This window comes from Macrobrachium rosenbergii, chromosome 6, assembly GCF_040412425.1.
Source record: "Macrobrachium rosenbergii isolate ZJJX-2024 chromosome 6, ASM4041242v1, whole genome shotgun sequence".
NCBI lineage: Eukaryota > Metazoa > Arthropoda > Malacostraca > Decapoda > Palaemonidae > Macrobrachium > Macrobrachium rosenbergii.
Window position 1 is genome coordinate 35,864,012 of NC_089746.1, and position 17,500 is coordinate 35,881,511.

The 17,500-nt window shown below is 37.2% G+C and overlaps 1 long non-coding RNA gene across 1 annotated transcript in view; it reads right to left on the reverse strand.

Moving 5' to 3' along the window:
* LOC136839766 (uncharacterized) overlaps window positions 1-17,500 on the reverse strand; it is a 999,909-nt gene that overhangs the window by 202,677 nt on the left and 779,732 nt on the right. The gene's annotated exons all lie outside the window — the stretch shown is intronic.

Genomic DNA, 17,500 nt, shown 5'->3' on the forward strand with positions numbered 1-17,500 from the left:
TTGTTTGACGCCTCAACGAATCTGAATAACCACAGCCTCGTTAGAGGAGGAACATGATCTAAGTCACAAAGACAAGCAAATAGTGATATCGTCATTTGCCAGCATCTACAATAATGGCACGATGCCAAGTTGGCACTCATATAATAACAACTAATGGCGATGGCATATCGTATTTAAATCCATCATGCTGTGGTAGGTATGAAAGGGAGGTCATATGACTTATACAGTTGGCATATCTGTCAATGGCACTCTGCATGGACAGAAGGGATTAAAGTAAAATGGGGCCCTGGTAAGGCATAAAACAAATGTGAGTAATAATCAAAAGTAAGGAAGGGAAAGGAAAAGAATAAGGGATAGAGTTATAGAGGGAATAAATAAGTGAAGGACCATGACATCCTCTTCTGGATAGAGGTGCCAAAGTCTTCGTAGGGAAAAGGAATGGCACTGTGCCATGTTGGCACAGGTGCCAGGAGAGCTCAGGGCTCTTTTTAAGCTACCTGGAATTATCCACGCCCGGGGCATTTCCTCCACGGACCTCTTTTACTGTGATGGCTCGTCTCGGTCGGGGAATCAGTGGAACCGAGCCCGGGGAGGGTAGTTGAGTGCCACCTGTGTCAGCTTCTTTGCCAGCTGACCCAGGGGCCTTCTTTGCAGGCTCTACCATGATCCGTCGGAGTTCCTTGAGTTCAATGGACAATTGATACATGGCAGAATCCTTACTCACTGTTGTGTCTGCGGTGGACTGAGACAGAGAGGAGGCGGTCGTGGGGGGCGTGAGAGGCTCACAAGTAAGAATGACCAGCTCAGGCACGGGTTGCGGGGCAGCACCTTTGGGTGAGCTTCCGCTGTGGTCGGAAGGCTCCGTCTCTCTTACCAGCATTGGTAGCAGAGCCAAGCCGGGAGAAGAGAGGGGGCCTGGACTGGGATCTCTGGAATGGAGATCAGCAGCGTGCTCTGGCACTGGCGCTAAGGCAGGGCCAGGCACTAATAATTGATTTGGAATTTGCTCATTGTTCGGGACAGACGAAGCTTCACACTGCTCAGTGCACCCAAGTGACACTGGCAGAGGTTGTGAATCAAGAGTAGGATCTCCTGGAGGGGGATCTACTTGGGGCCCTGGCACTGGCATTGGGGCAGAGCCGGGCACTGGAATGGGATCGGGAATCGATCTCGGTGGAGGGGGGCCACTGCACATTGCACTCAGGTGGCACAGGCAGTGGAACGAAATAAGGCGTTTGAGTTTACTCGTGCCTAGTAAATTATCTGGGGGATTTGGACCCCTGGATTCCTCTAACTTCGATGGGGACTGGAAGTCCTGTCCCAGGAATGTATCTGGCGACTGTGAGGTCTCAGATTTCAGATCTGTGAGGTCTTGTGATCCTCAACTTGATAGTAGGAAGTATCATTTTATAGTGATTGATACCCTCAATCGTGACGAGTTTACGTCTGTTGATGATAGGTCCAGGGGGAACTTTGTCTTCCCTTATGAGGGACATTTGTGCACCAGAATCATCGAATGCATTGACCTGGCTGGCCGGGCACCTACCTCGGGGAAGTGCCACATAAATGGGACCCTGGGCTAGAAGACCTAAAGATGTTGGATCGGTGACTGCCAAGGTAAGGGCGGGCGTACTTGATTTATTATTATTAGCGCATTTTGCCCATTGGGCAGAGTGCCCATGGACTTTGCAAGCAGGGCAATAAGTCCGGCTATAATCATTACCTGGACCTGTCCATGACCCAGGTGTGGCTTGGGGTGTTGTCCTGTTTGAGGACATAGAGGGGTTTTCTGGCTGATTCTCAGCCTTCAAGCAGCACTGTTCAGTGGGGTGCCCTGTTCTCTTACAGTAACCACACACAGGTTTCTTATGGGGGTGCCCATTCTTGTGAGGTTGCTGAGAGCTGGTTGAGGCAGGCGAGGAGGGATATAATTTTCGGCCATGGGAACTAAGATGGGATGATGTGTATCCCATGTCACCCCCACAGCAGCACTCAACCACTGTCTTAGGTGCCTTATCGCACAAATGAGTGGCGAGAGCTGGCGGGGCATAAAATAAGAGGTCCTCGAGCTGCAAAAATTCAAGGACTTCCTCCACACTAGTGGCTTTCAGAAATTCTAGCCATCATTTTAGGGCCTGGGTCTTTTTTGAAGATCCACTCAGACCAGGTTTGTCCTGATTCCTTGGCCATATTTCTCCACCTTTTCCTCCAACGGTCAGGAGTTATTTCAAAAGCATTTATAATGGCAGACAAGGTCAAGATTTCCTTGATCCTCAGGGAGTATAACATTGAATGCAATGGCTCTTCTCATGTGCTTAAAATGGAAGGGGTCTGATATCACGATTGTCTCTAATAATGCAGACCAGCTAGCAGTTGCTATTCCACTGATAATTGCAAGGAAATCGGATCCTTGGCAAGGTAAGGCAGTTGCTACGAATGTCTGGGGGATACTTACTTGATTCTGGGCAGCAACAGATGAACGCATAGAGTTTCTTTTATTTATTACACATCTGACTCAATATCAGGACACTTCATAGTCAAACAAGGGAAATCTATGGCTTAGGGCCTTCTTCAGGTGAGGGAAAAATTAAGTAAACTCAAGGGTTCTCTTAACTAATTATATTTACATAACAAACACAGATCAAAAGAATGATGAATTACTGGGCAGGTAATAACAAGGGCCTGCTAAAATAATGAATCCTACACAGAATAAGTATTCTATGCTGACCATGTCTTCATGACAGGGAACATCGCAGTGGGAAGGGGCACTGCACATGGATTGGCCGAGAGATTCCACAGTCAAGGCCTATCTACAAATATATGTAAGACGGTTACTTGTAATAATAATAAGACGCTCAAAAGGAAACTGAGGAATGCACAGATGGTACCAAATAACCCAGTTCAACACTAACGCATAATTACGTTAACACTGAATGCTCCAACACAAATTACTGAAGGTGATCGCACAATGGAAAATAAGCGAAAATAGACAGAGAAATAACATGAATCATGACTGACTAAGAACCTTATTCCGATACATTACCTTCGTCAAGATGACGATGTTCTCGTTGATAAGGCACTGGCAATGGAGGAGGGAATTATAATGCCACTACAAAGTATACTGGTTCGAGCCCCGGGGTTGAACACGTGGGAGGTTCAGAGGACAGGCAAGGTAAGGACATCTGTCCTCGGGTCGTGTTCTTAGCATTCTCTTTCTGTCGATTTCTGTTGCAGCATCTATAAATAACCTTCGGGGATTACGCTGGTGTCCCACATACAGTAGGTGGCGCAAAGGTCAATATTTGTCACGTTTTCTATAATAATGACCGCATGGCATCAGTTAACCCACGTGGAGGGTTCAGAATGATGGGGGGGCCAACTTTCTCCTTTTGGCTCCTCCCTTTCCTTGCTTGACGCTGAGAGGGTCCAACAGTCAGCTGGAATTAGGCCTAAAAGCAGTCACTTTGAACAGAGAGAGGGGTTAGGCTTAACCATTTTGGGGAATGAAGGAGACAGTTTATGAAGGGGCGAGTGGAAACCCACAGTTCTAGTAATTAATAATTGGAATTAAATTTCATTTCTTTCTCATTTACGTTATGGATGTTAAACTGGTGAGGTTGCGGGGAAAAGAGGTCCCTTTCATTGAAATATATATATATATATATATATATATATATATATATATATATATATATATATATATATATATATATATATATATATGTGTGTGTGTGTGTGTGTGTGTGTGTGTGTGTGTGTGCGCACGCATGTATTTGTGTGTGTGTGTATGTAGAAACTGAAGGGTTTGGTGGCAAACCATTTTTCACTCCAGTTCCTAAGTGTCATCCTCATAGAAAATTAAATAAAATGCCAGCATATGCATGACAAATATTTTGAAAACATCAAGAATTCTCCAGCATGTGGTTTGGAGCTGGTGGGGTAGGTAGGCCCACCTCCAGCACTAGCGGATCCAGGGGCCCGCCCCCATGAAATTTTCTGAATCCGCTAGTGACCTCCAGGGATGTACATTTACGTTATGGATGTTAAACTGGTGAGGTTATGAGGAAAAGAGGTCCCTTTCATTGAAATATATATATATATATATATATATATATATATATATATATATATATATATATATATATATATATATATATATATATATATATATATATATATATATATATATATATATATATCTGTGTGTGCGCACGCATGTATTTGTGTGTGTGTATGTAGAAACTGAAGGGTTTGGTGGCAAACCATTTTTCACTCCAGTTCCTAAGTGTCATCCTCATAGAAAATTAAATAAAATGCCAGCATATGCATGACAAATATTTTGAAAACATCAAGAATTCTCCAGCATGTGGTTTGGAGCTGGTGGGGTAGGTAGGCCCACCTCCAGCACTAGCGGATCCAGGGGCCCGCACCCCCATGAAATTTTTCTGAATCCGCTAGTGACCTCCAGGGATGTACATCTAACGCAAAGCAAAGTAAAGACAGTCTAAGGTTGCTTCCTCCCAACATCATGGTATCACATGATTGTGCACCCCATCCAACACAAGGAGGTATCGCTGCAGGGCTTAAGGACTCTCACTGCAGCCAAGCGGCAGGTCTTGCAACGCTTCATGGAGGACTTCCTAGATCTGTCTCCAATGATGTTTTTTATCAAATTTCACTTTTTCTGGTGTGTAACAGTCATGTATGGATTTTTACTTTCTGGATTCTTGTTTTTTATTCTTTAACTTCCGACTCTATTCAACTATATATTGGAGTGTAGTTCCTAACCCTGAAGCAACTGTCGGTATAAAAAGTGAATAAATGGAACAGCAAGTCAGTAAATGTTATCTTTTCCATCAGGACACTTTGAGGAAAAGAAATAAAGGAGACTGGGAAAATGTTGTTTTAGAATAATAGACGGCAATTATGCATAAGCATTTAATGATAACTGCCAATTGGAAGACTATGACTGAAAATATATATATATATATATATATATATATATATAAAAAAAAAAATATATATATATATATATATATATATATATATATATATATATATATATATATATGTATATACATACATATATATATATATATATATATATATATATATATATATATACATATATATATATATATATATATATATATATATATATATATATATATATATATATATATATATATACATATATATATTTCAATCATAGTCTTTCCCTTAGCAGTTATCATTAAATGCTTATGCATAATAATTATATACATATAAATATTTAGTAGATTTTCTATTTATATATACTTTATATATACTTTCTTGATGAGCATTAAAACCGTACTTCACCAATGGTTTTCTGATCAGCAAGGTTTAGCTAAATTAGAGCTCTGGTAGTAGGTAGGGGAGTGTATGACCGCTACGAAATACTGAACACCATCACAGAAAACAATGTGATCATGTGCCTGATGTCTGGGTTATGTACAGAAGTCCTGGGAAATGGAAGGTATCACCTTATGGAGCTACCCATTCGATGATAAAACTAGAAAAATTTGTGTGTGTGTGTGTGTGTTTGTGTGGAGAGAGGGTGAAAAAATCATTTCCATATACGACGGTAGGGAATAAGCATTCTCTCTCTCTCTCTCTCTCTCTCTCTCTCTCTCTCTCTCTCTCTCTCTCTCTCTCTCTCTCTCTCTCTCTCTCTCTCTCTCTCTCTCTCAGGTGGTAAAACCCTTACAGAAGTTGCACCGCACGTAAAGCGCTTATAAGTTTTCTAGTATCGACATAAAAGTTTTGACCAAGTATCAAAAACTACTTAAAGTAAGTCAGAACCCAAACACTAAACCGGCATAACATTATGTCGACGTATTCCGTCGCTATAAAATATAGAGCTCCTTCGGAAAAATAAGGATTACAGGATTTCAAAAGGGAGAGGATGAAATATCCCACTTGATGGAATGACGCGCTGCTCATGTTTCCTTACAAAGTCATGCTAACTTTTCAAATTAATCTATTGACTTTTGGGCGCTCTTATGACTCATGGTCTCTAACATCAGAGTTCAAGGGTTTGTGGCAAGTTCAGTAGCGCTTGTCTTTTTACAAGGAGTGTGACGTTCACACTACGGTCAGTCACGGTCAGCACTCCTATTTCATCCGCACTTGATATCTGATTACGTCATTCTGAATTCTTTCATTTATTTTAACAAAGCCAGTTGTACTTGAGATAAATATACCGGTGTTGTCACGAAGCTCAAGGTGTGGTAAGTAACACAGAAACTGAAACTACATAAAAATAATAAGTTTAAAAATCAACAAATACCTCACCCAAAAATTTAGATGATTCATCAAATCTGTACAACTTTCTTGAAAATGGAATACAATAACAAAACCTTTCTTACTTGTGTCTCTCGCGAAAGTTAACTACTTAACTGGATGAACGAGAAAGATCTGAAGCTCATCAACTAATTCAAAGAAGAATAAAATGAAAACAACAATGAAGGAATATTCGTTACACCATCAAAAAGGCATGAAGAGATGTAATGTCATTAATATATGCACAGCAGAGAAATCAAGACAAACTACAAAATACCTCCCATACGAAGAAGCGAGAAAACTGAGCACGTGAGCAAGTTCGTCACCCAACTCCCCTCAGATACCTGGAAGGAATCCGATCCATTAATCCACTTTTATAGAACTGAACACTCTACCCAGACTGTGGATAACAGAAATAATGGGGAAACATTTGGATTGGTAAAGGTTGATGGCAAAAATGTTTCCGGGAAATTTCCATGAGAAAATGATGGGGCATGAGATCAAAAAATAAAAGGGTGAATGGAATTGATAAAGGTATTTGCGCTAATTTTGCCTATCGACCAGAAGGTATTTCTACCATAAGATTTTCCTTGCCTTACACACACACACACACACACACACACATGCACACATATTTATCGATTCTAATTATATACGGATCACGAACTCGACATGCATAAGCACAGCGGAGTTGATTCCCGAGTGGTCAAAGTCACTGTGCGTCAGTGTTACTAATCAGCCATGGTTCGAATCCTGACTGGCGGAGAACCATTTATCAATTAGTCCCTCTGGGTGCAAGTTATTTCCAAGATATGGTACATTTAATATTAAACGATATTTAGGGCTTTATATTTGTGAATTTTATATACATACAGCATGTATATATATATATATATATATATATATATATATATATATATATATATATATATATATATATATATATATATATATATATACACACACACACACACACACATAGATAATGCGTGTACTAATATTTATACAAAACAATTGCATATAAAATCTTAAAATCTAATACTCCAGCTACAGAAGCAATTATTGAAATGGCAGTAATGCATTTTCAAAAGTGCCAACAGATGACTGAATCCCAGACTGTGTGTGTGTGTGTGTGCCTGAGAGAGAGAGAGAGAGAGAGAGAGAGAGAGAGAGAGAGAGAGAGAGAGAGCAGATTATATGAAGAGCTTTCCTAATCTACGTTTATGTCAATTTCCCCTAGGGCGTTTTTTGGCAGCTTGTCCACTTTACAGCGTTGCATAGGATATGAGCAACACTCGCAGCTTGATTAAAGCCGCTTGCTACAGAAGAAAGGCTGCTCCTTCCTTATATCTGTGCCGTGATCAACAAGTCTTTTGATGCATTGATCCCTTAATGTAAACGGGCATTACAACTGCTGTGGGCTTCGAAGTAGATTTACTCTAGAATTTAGATAAACACATTGTAAATATTTCATAGGAAATTTATCCTAATATAAATTTCATATATGACAGCAGTGACAAACAAAGAACCCATTCTTATAATTGACAAGATCGAAAGCTATGTATTAGTCATAAAGGGCTTGGGTTCTTTTTCACATGACATCCATCTTTTTCCTGAACATGAGTTGCCCATCCGAATCGTTCAAACCGATCACTGAGGAGCAACAGTAACCCCGTATAAAAAGTAGGCTCAAATGTCATATGAAACAGAGAATCTCGACAACTAAATAAAAGGATAAACTACACAGCAAAGAATTCAGTTTTCAAGAAGTATCATCAGCAACTGCAGGATTGCATTAACTTCTAAATGGGATTGAAGGAACCTAATTTGACAACTTTCACAGCAGGTTGACTGCGTGGTGAGCAGCAGGGAAATACCCAGGACTTGCACCCAGCATACGAATTGGCATATACGTCGGAACTTGCTTCATGAGACGGCAGGAGGAAGTTCATGGGGGAAAAGTTTGCCGACGGGAAAAATAAGAGCTTAAAAATGGCAAGGCAGTGTCTTGGGAATACCTGATGTGTGTGTGTGTGTGTGTGTGAAACGGAGAAAGAATAATTTCTTAACAGAAACGGAATCCATGTCTAAGAATAAATGAAGGAAGGCAGCCTCTCGTCTCAAAAAAGTAAAAAAAAAAAAATACTATTAAAACTACCATAAAAAGAGATCATGGAAAGGTAAGAAGATAAAAGGGCGAAAGAAAATAGGAACATGGGGAAGGGTTAGATAACGGTAAGGAGACATGGAAGGGAGTGGATGAAATATGTTTGAAGAGCCATCTCTATGTTTGTTCCTGCCGAAGTTTCGGTTCTTTGCGACAGCTTTGTCACTGCTGCAATCGCTCTCCGGTCGAGGAAGAGGAAAGAGGAGCAGAAATAAAAGTAAATAAATAAATAAATAAAATAAGGTAAAATCTATCAGTAACTACACACATGAATAAAAGAAAACGAACTTTGCCCTGTTCTTTATCACGTAAGTCCTTAAGTATGTGTCTGTCTTATGAAGTTGAGGTGAGTGTGTGCAAGTCTCATTTACGGCCGGCTCATCCTTGATTCAGAAATGAGAATATGAATGTCGTGTACATACGTACAAAAATAATGTAATCTCACATCTTTGGCGACAGCAGCCTTTACAATCATTCAGAATTCCACTCTGTAATTATAACCTTTATCACACATCCAGAAAATCTAATCTCACGAAAACTTTAACAATGGGACTACGATCATTTCCTTGAAACTGAATAACTTACACAGGTCGTAAAATGGTAATTTTTTTTTTTTAGGTAAATGTCATCTTTATTCGTAACTTCATGAAAATTTTAGTACATGTTCATGGAGGCAAAATAATATCACACAATTTCTCATCAATTTTCACTCAAAAGCGTATTGGAAGGTTTATAATCCGAATGTTATATGCATGCAGTCGCAGATCTACAATGATGAAGACAATATATCAGTGACAAACCCAGAAATCCTTTACAAGTTCATTTCAGTTTTTTATAATAAAAGTATCTAAAGAAAATAAAGTAAAATTTACCACATTCTTACTGTAAAGCTAATTTAAAGCTAGGAAGAAATAAAAATGCTATAAAGCAATTAAAGAAAAATGCTGCTCTATCGGAACGCAAAATGCGCTTTGACAGAAAGTGGACCCGTTAAAATTAGAGCGGAGAGTCTAGCATAATGTGTGTGTGTATCATATATATATATATATATATATATATATATATATATATATATATATATATATATATATAATATATATATATATATATATATATATATATATATATATATATATATATATATATATAACTTTATCACATACACAATTGTTCTGTGCATTAGTAGATTTACTAAAAGGTCATTCAAACTGGAGTATCTAATAGTTTTTATTCAAAAATTTATATCCACATTATATATACAATGAGCATATATATATATCTGTGTATATATTTTATAATCCTATAATATATAGCTCTTCCTGGATGATATACCCCTCTTTTATGGTGTTTCTCTGATCCTTCCTCCTATGACCGTTTTCCGTGCTTTCTCTTATATGTATACGATTTTTCTAGATATGCTGTCTTCAAGCCGTTTCCGGTGTTCCCTGCCATCGTGTTGTTACTGATGTTTTGTTATATTTTCCCAGTCTATTCTGTGATCATTTTATATGCCTTATGTTCTGCAGATGAAAACAAACAACAGTACATAAGGCATTATAATCAAGAGCCAAACACTGGTTGGGAAAATCAGACTGGGAAAATATGAGTTTTCTGTACAGGAACACCAACAAAACCCTTATGGTCTGAATCAAAACACCGGAAACGGCTTTGAAGACAGCATATCTAGAAAAATCGACTCCACAGTAGAGAAACGAAGAAAAAACTTAATGCGCCTCTTTCAGCAGTAAGGATCAAGAAATACCAAGGTCAAATTAAAGAGGAAATGCTATTCTATCAGGAACGTAAAATATACGTCTGCTCTACAATATCTTGATAATGTGGACTGTTTGTCCAAGAAAGTAAATTTTTGAATAAAAACCCGTTAAAATCCAGTTTGAATGAGCCTTAGCATAATGTATATATATATATATATATATATATATATATATATATATATATATGTGTGTGTGTGTGTGTGTGTGTGTGTGTGTATATAGATATATATATATATATATATATATATATATATATATATATATATATATATATATATATATATATATATATATATATATATATATATATATATATATGTGTGTTGCTTATATATATTATTTTAAACAAGAGCATCAGACAGTACCCTTATATGGTCTGAATCAAAATTACATGATAGAGTTACGTGCTTCATGCGCCTCTTTCAGCAGTAATCATCAACTATAAAGCAATTAAAGAGGAAATGCTATTCTATCCCGTTAAAATTAGAGCGGAGAGTTCATTATTTTATATATATATATATATATATATATATATATATATATATATATATATATATATATATATATATATATATATATATATATATATATATATATATATTTTGTTTATTTATTTTTTTTTAAGTTTTTACCTGGCCTACTGCCAATCAGGGGGGTCTAGCCTGTGAATGGGGGGCTTACTAATACATCTTGAGATTCTGACTGCAACTGCTAGCTCAGGCAGGAACCTTAATACAAAAACAGTTGGGCTGAGGGCCATACTTCAACAAGGGACTGTTGCAGATAAACACTTAGGATTACTTTAAATGGAATATATTAACAATTAAACCTGTCAATCAGAAGACTGGGGAATGACAGGCAGATACAACAGGGGCTGCCACTTGGTTAGTTATGTTATCAATGTTAAAAAATTGAATAGTCTATGATTAACCCCCTTGAAAGGGATACTGAAGCGTTGATTGTAGTGGCCTTTTCACTGCAAGAAGCACAAGACCAGTCGATGTTTCCACAGCCGATGTACTGTCTGCAATTTGATAATGCCAGCAGTTACACAAGGATAATTATAATGATCTCGGGCGAATCGAGGGTTGCACAGAGGGTGTCAAGATAACTCGATTCTGGTACAATATACTTGCATTAAAATTCACACTGAGCTAAGTGAGTCAGGTCTTTGTGATAACTTGCACTTCAGAAAAGAAAATGAGAGTGTAGTGGAAGATTTAAGATACATGACTGTTGACAAAACATCTAGTCATGATGTTGCCTTATAACAGAGCGATGGAGGGGCTTGTCGAATTTCACCAGTTCTGTAGGGATGAGTTTAATGGGAAAATGCACAGGTAAGGCGACTGGGTGGTCGAAAGGTGACCACGTGGAGGAGTCAGCTCAATAAGGAGTAGGCAAGGGGTAGTGTGTTGGTCTGCTAATGAGGTGTTTCTGAGAGCAACGACCACTGTTTCTCGCCTATATTATGACCTCGGGGGCTTATTTTCCTGCTCTTCCCAGAGGTCACTGGAATCACAAGATGGTGGTTCAGTCAGTTCGTTTTCTATGTTGGAATCTTCCCCAAATCCGGGTGACTTCTGGCAACCCATGTTCGCCAGTTTTTATGGAGAACTCATCCTTTCTGGCAGATTTCGGCAGGCTTTGTCTCCATTCACCTTTTATCTGAAAAGAGGTAATTGAAGCAGTCACCAGGTCTTTAGAAAAGATAAACAGATGCACCAAAAAGGGGAGCATGGAGAGAAATTTACATACGGGCTGAGTTTCTCACGCCCTTCCTCAGTTAGGTATCAGTACGAAATTACGTCATTTTGGGTTCCAGGGCAGCTTGGACGTTTGGGTTTGCTTGGGAAGTGGTTCAACATCAACAATATATATATATATATATATATATATATATATATATATATATATATATATATATATATAATATAAAAAGCTTACAGTAGACAAGAGCATCAGACGTTACCCCTAATGGTCTGAATCAAAATACCCATACATGATAGGGTTACATGCTTCATACGCCTCTGTCAGCAGTAATCATCAACTCTCCGTCGTGTGGTACAAACTGGTAAGCCCTTTCAAGTTCTCTTCGTATCAAGCTCTATCCTTATTTATTCAATCTGTACCTTCTGCAAATTTTGCCCTCTTGTGATCCTACGCTATGGCGAGAGAGAGAGAGAGAGAGAGAGAGAGAGAGAGAGAGAGAGAGTGTGTGTGTGTGTGTGTGTGTGTGTACCACAGAACTTGCGCAAAGCAAAAACATGTCTGTCAACACTTGAGAAAGACGAGTAAAAGCAGGCTTCCACGAAACCCATTAACACCACCCTCAGAAACTTTATAAAAATAACAAGAATATCATACAGTTATCAGGTCGCTTTTGATTTTTTCTTGTGTGTCTTCAAATGGCTTTTTATATTATCTGTTTGGAAGATAAAGAAAAGGATATCAGATACTCCAAATTCGTCTACTTTTGGGATTATGTCCACTGAGATCTGAATCTATGAGGATAGAGTAATAAGTTTTCACAAATGGGGAAATCTCCTTTAGTTAAGAACAATAAAATTAATTATATCTCATTAATAACACCTCATAATTTACTTGAGATTCTATATGAAACTGGCAAAAAAAACAGAAAAGAGTAAAAATATTAAAAAATAAATAACAAAAAATATGCATTTGAAAACCAATTATATGAAATGTGAATAAAAAATCTTCGTTCAATGGTAGTTCTGTATATCACACGCACGAGAGAGAGAGAGAGAGAGAGAGAGAGAGAGAGAGAGAGAGAGAGAGAGAGAGAGAGAGAGAGTTTGCTTGGTAATTACATAATCATTAGCGAGCGACTGACAAAGCAGGCGCTTCAGAATACATGAGGAATAACGAGCAGGGTGGAATAACTAAAATCTACCTCAGGGGCTCTTAATCCTGCTGTTATTGATTTGCTGACAAACATTAAACACATGCGAATGTAAGACATTTACATTACAGCCCTAAAGATAATAAAAAAAAGAATGCCGTTAGTTTTGAAATAAAGAGATCTAGTAAATAGCGCACAGCTCTTCTGTCTGCTAAGTAAGGAAGTGTGTATTTACAGCAGTCTTTTCTTCCCTTCCCCCTTCTTTCTCTTTCCATTCCTTCCCCTTTCCTCCACCCCTTCAGTGACTCCATGTCGCCCTCTCTCTAAATGACTGGTATATTTGTTCTTATGTTTATTTAGGGGAACCTGTAAGTGCCTTCCAACGACGCAGGGGTAAATGACTTGCCCCTAAGGTACCACCAAATGTACAAGACGGAAATATTCAAGTTATGGTACTTTGTTCGTTATGGACTTAATATGATAAATACAAGAGCAGAAAAAAATGTTTTAGTCAGCTTTAATGTCTTAAGCAGAAAGGCAATTAAGAATTAATTTCTGACAAGAATGAAACTTCAAAAAGGCATTTTTTTCGGAGGGGTCAAAGTGTTCAAGGTAAACCTACTGCTCAGTTATTAAAGAAGGCGACTGTGAGTGTGTAATAAAGAGACAAAAATTGCTAAGGAACATAACGAGCATTGAGAGAGAGAGAGAGAGAGAGAGAGAGAGAGAGAGAGAGAGAGAGAGAGAGAGAGAGAGAGAGAGAGGCAAAGTAGAATTTGTTTGATGATTAACGTTTCAGAGATGATTTTTTCACTTTTGCTAGGATTTACAGCTTGTAAAAGGAAAGCAAAGTTTAGAAAACTTCATCAATAGTGTCTGACGGTGATTGACTCTTGATAAGTTCCCAGCGTTTTTGTTCCTAAGAGAAGGACTACTTTCAAAGTCGGTTGACGAATTGCAGAAGGAGAAAACTGCCAATTTTCTTATTTCTTTATTTACACATCCAGTTTACAAACAACGTTTCGGACATTCTGTAAGCTACAGGTATACATCAACTGTAAGAAAGGTATACATGAATGCAAGACAAATTTTTTTTCTAACAGAATCCTCAACATGGTTTAAAGGAATATAAAGTAACATCAAACAAGACCTGTACCATTTAAAGATTGTACCCACCCATTATTGAAAAAAAAAGTACTTAACTCATACAGAACGGTAACATACGCGCAAACTATTAATAAAGCTGTAGAAATGACATATATATTACAACAAGAAAGTCTGAGATTGTTCATATTTGTCAACTTGAATCCCTCCATCAAGTGTTATTATTTATCTGCAAAAAGCGTAATGTCTCATTATGATAAAAGAAAAAAGTGACTTCTAAAGTGTCCCTGAGAGTTCATCGACCTTACGTATCGATAGACTCACAGATATCTCTACTTTGATAATAAAACCAAAGGAAAACCTTTGTGATGTTTCTTACAAGAGATCTGACACAAAGTTGCGACAGAAGATTCAAGTACACCACGGATATTCAGTCAGGCTCAAAAACGACACTCATGCTGTACTGCTTACAAACTTTGAAGTCAATCAAAAAAACGCGTCCAGCAATTCTTCCAATGTTACTCAATTTTAATATACCTTTAAAATCGGACTTACAGTAAAACATAACACATACGTATATGTATACAGTGTATATATATTATATATACGTATATAATATATATATATATATATATATATATATATATATATATATATATATATATATATATATATATATATATATATGTGTGTGTCTGTGTGTGTATGTATGTGTGTATGAGTGTTTGTATCAATAACACATGTCTATAGCACATTAAGCAAGAAGAATAAGAGAAAAAATATACTAAAATAGATAAACATCTAACAAGTTTCCGGAAAGACTACTAAATTCTAACAATATAATGGAAGCGAACACAAAATCCCAGGTATTTGTGATGGAAATTCTGCCTTCATTTTTTGCTATAAATTTCTCCAAAAGTAGAGACGAAAAAATTCAACGTTCCGACAAAGCATTACGCAGGTTAATAACATTAGAAGACCGAATGGAAACGCCACTGAAACTGAATAAGGTTTTAAAAGCTTTCCAAATTAATTTACCTGAATGCTGGTATAAATTTGTCTAGTTAATTCTGTCTCTGTCCGGGGGTTACAATAATAATCCCAATAAAATAAATTGAGTATATTCTTGTTCGAAGTGGAACTTAGTGCAGGTATACGAATTTCATGGGAAAACAACGGGATGATTTCTATACCCTCCAACTTCTTTATGCTATAGTGTATTCATCTCCTTTCTTATGTTGTCCACTAATTTACGAAGTAATAATGAAACAGAATCGTACTTTCTCTACTATTTTTGTTTATTCATTTATTCTTTGTTACTGGCATCTTTTTCTTTTCTCTTCCACAGTTTTTCAAAAATTTTTTCACAGGCAATCTACTAATCTTACCCAATCGAAACTTTATAGTTAATTATGATTATATATATATATATATGTATATGTATATATATATATATATATATATATATATATATATATATATATATATATATATATATATATATATATATATATATATATATATATAGCGTGTGTGTATGTGTGTCAGAGAGAGAGAGAGAGAGAGAGAGAGAGAGAGAGAGAGAGAGAGAGAGAGAGAGAGCATAAATAACAATGGTTATTATCATTTGCGCTGTTATATATAATTTATTTTATCATCAAAGAGTGAATTCGTCCCCTATCATTTCAGCAAAAGTAATAGCATACTCTGTGATAATAATAACAACACGAAAATTCACAACACGATGTACTCGCTACGGACATATCACAGAGGGTCATAACGCGATACCTTTCCTTACCAAAGAGGTGAACCTAACACGATATCGTATTTCACCATCAGCAACGCTACTGTTTCAGTCATGCAGCTTTATACCTAAATGAGGAGAGTTCATTAACTTCCATAGAACATGATTCCCAAAACTCCACAGCGTTGAATTTTCATTTCAGTCCGCTAGACTCTCTCTCGTATGATTTTAGTCATTTCTAATCCGTGACACTATCGTTGATGTGTTTTCACCTTTTCTGGCTACTAATACTGATAGTACTGCCTTGGCAATGATGAAATACTTAGATAAAAAGAAAGTCGATGCAAGCATTATTGTTTGACAGTTTTCAGATAAACGTTAACGTACCATTCATCACATTGCTCTTCTCTCTCAATAGCAGATAACAGTTAAAGTTCATAACAAAACATAAAGTGTCAAAAATAAGTGCATTTATTTATGTATGTACATGTGCAAGTCTACCTCGAGAAAAATAGGTTAGAATTTCAGCATCTCAACAATAAACACCGAGCCTCTCTCATTTCGAGGAAGGCGTGTCTTTAAGGAAAAAATAAAGCTGACGTTCAGATGCATCTTGAAGGCATAAGTCTTCATCGTATCTAATTCCCTGCTTAACACCATCATCGTTTGATTTCTTCCAACATCTACGGTATGTAAACTAATATTTTTTTTTTTAGCTCAGCTTTAACCGGAAAACACTACATTTAGCGTAAGTAATGTTCTGTTTGAAAGATAAGCAATTCACTCTACCTTTTCGAAGCCTTCAAAGAAATCAAACTTCTATTATAATCTTCTTTTTTAAAGTACTGTGGAAAATAATTATACCTTACTTCCAATTCCGATCAAACAAGAGCGTTCGCAGATGGTAAACCCCGCCAAGGCTGAGCTGTGGTATCTGCAGGAGAAACGCCATAACTCAACCTAATCTAACCTTTTCTGGAGCGATTTGTCCTACCTGGGACATATTTGGTGTCGATGTAGGACTGCGTCATTTATTATATCCTTCTCGTCTAGAAGCTGAATTCTTAATACTTCCAAAATCTGATTACTTGTTGCTAGTCATGAGGCAAACCTATTGGAAGTTTTCGAAAAAAAAAAAAAACACGCACACAACTTGTAGCCTAATCCTGCTAAGAGACGCTCAAAGAAGCAAAAAAAAATAAAATAAATAAATAAATAAATAAAATAAAGCCAGAAACATAAGCTCCTCAAGTTATTTGGGAGCGGTAAAAGGAATGACATCACCGCCAGTATTTCAAGAACCATGCAAGAAAGTTATGGGCTGTTTTGCCTTGCAAAATGTAAATCTCTTAAGAACAGATTTTGGGTGAACCTTTTGCCTGTCTTTAACATCTTTTTCTAAATCAAGCACAGCAGACCAATTAACCAACCAGACGCAACACATATTCATGAAGTATTGCTGCTTTCAAGTCCAAGATGAATTTGCTTCATAAAAAAACAGATTATTTATGTTATTTTGCATAAAAGATGGTACATCCTTCTAG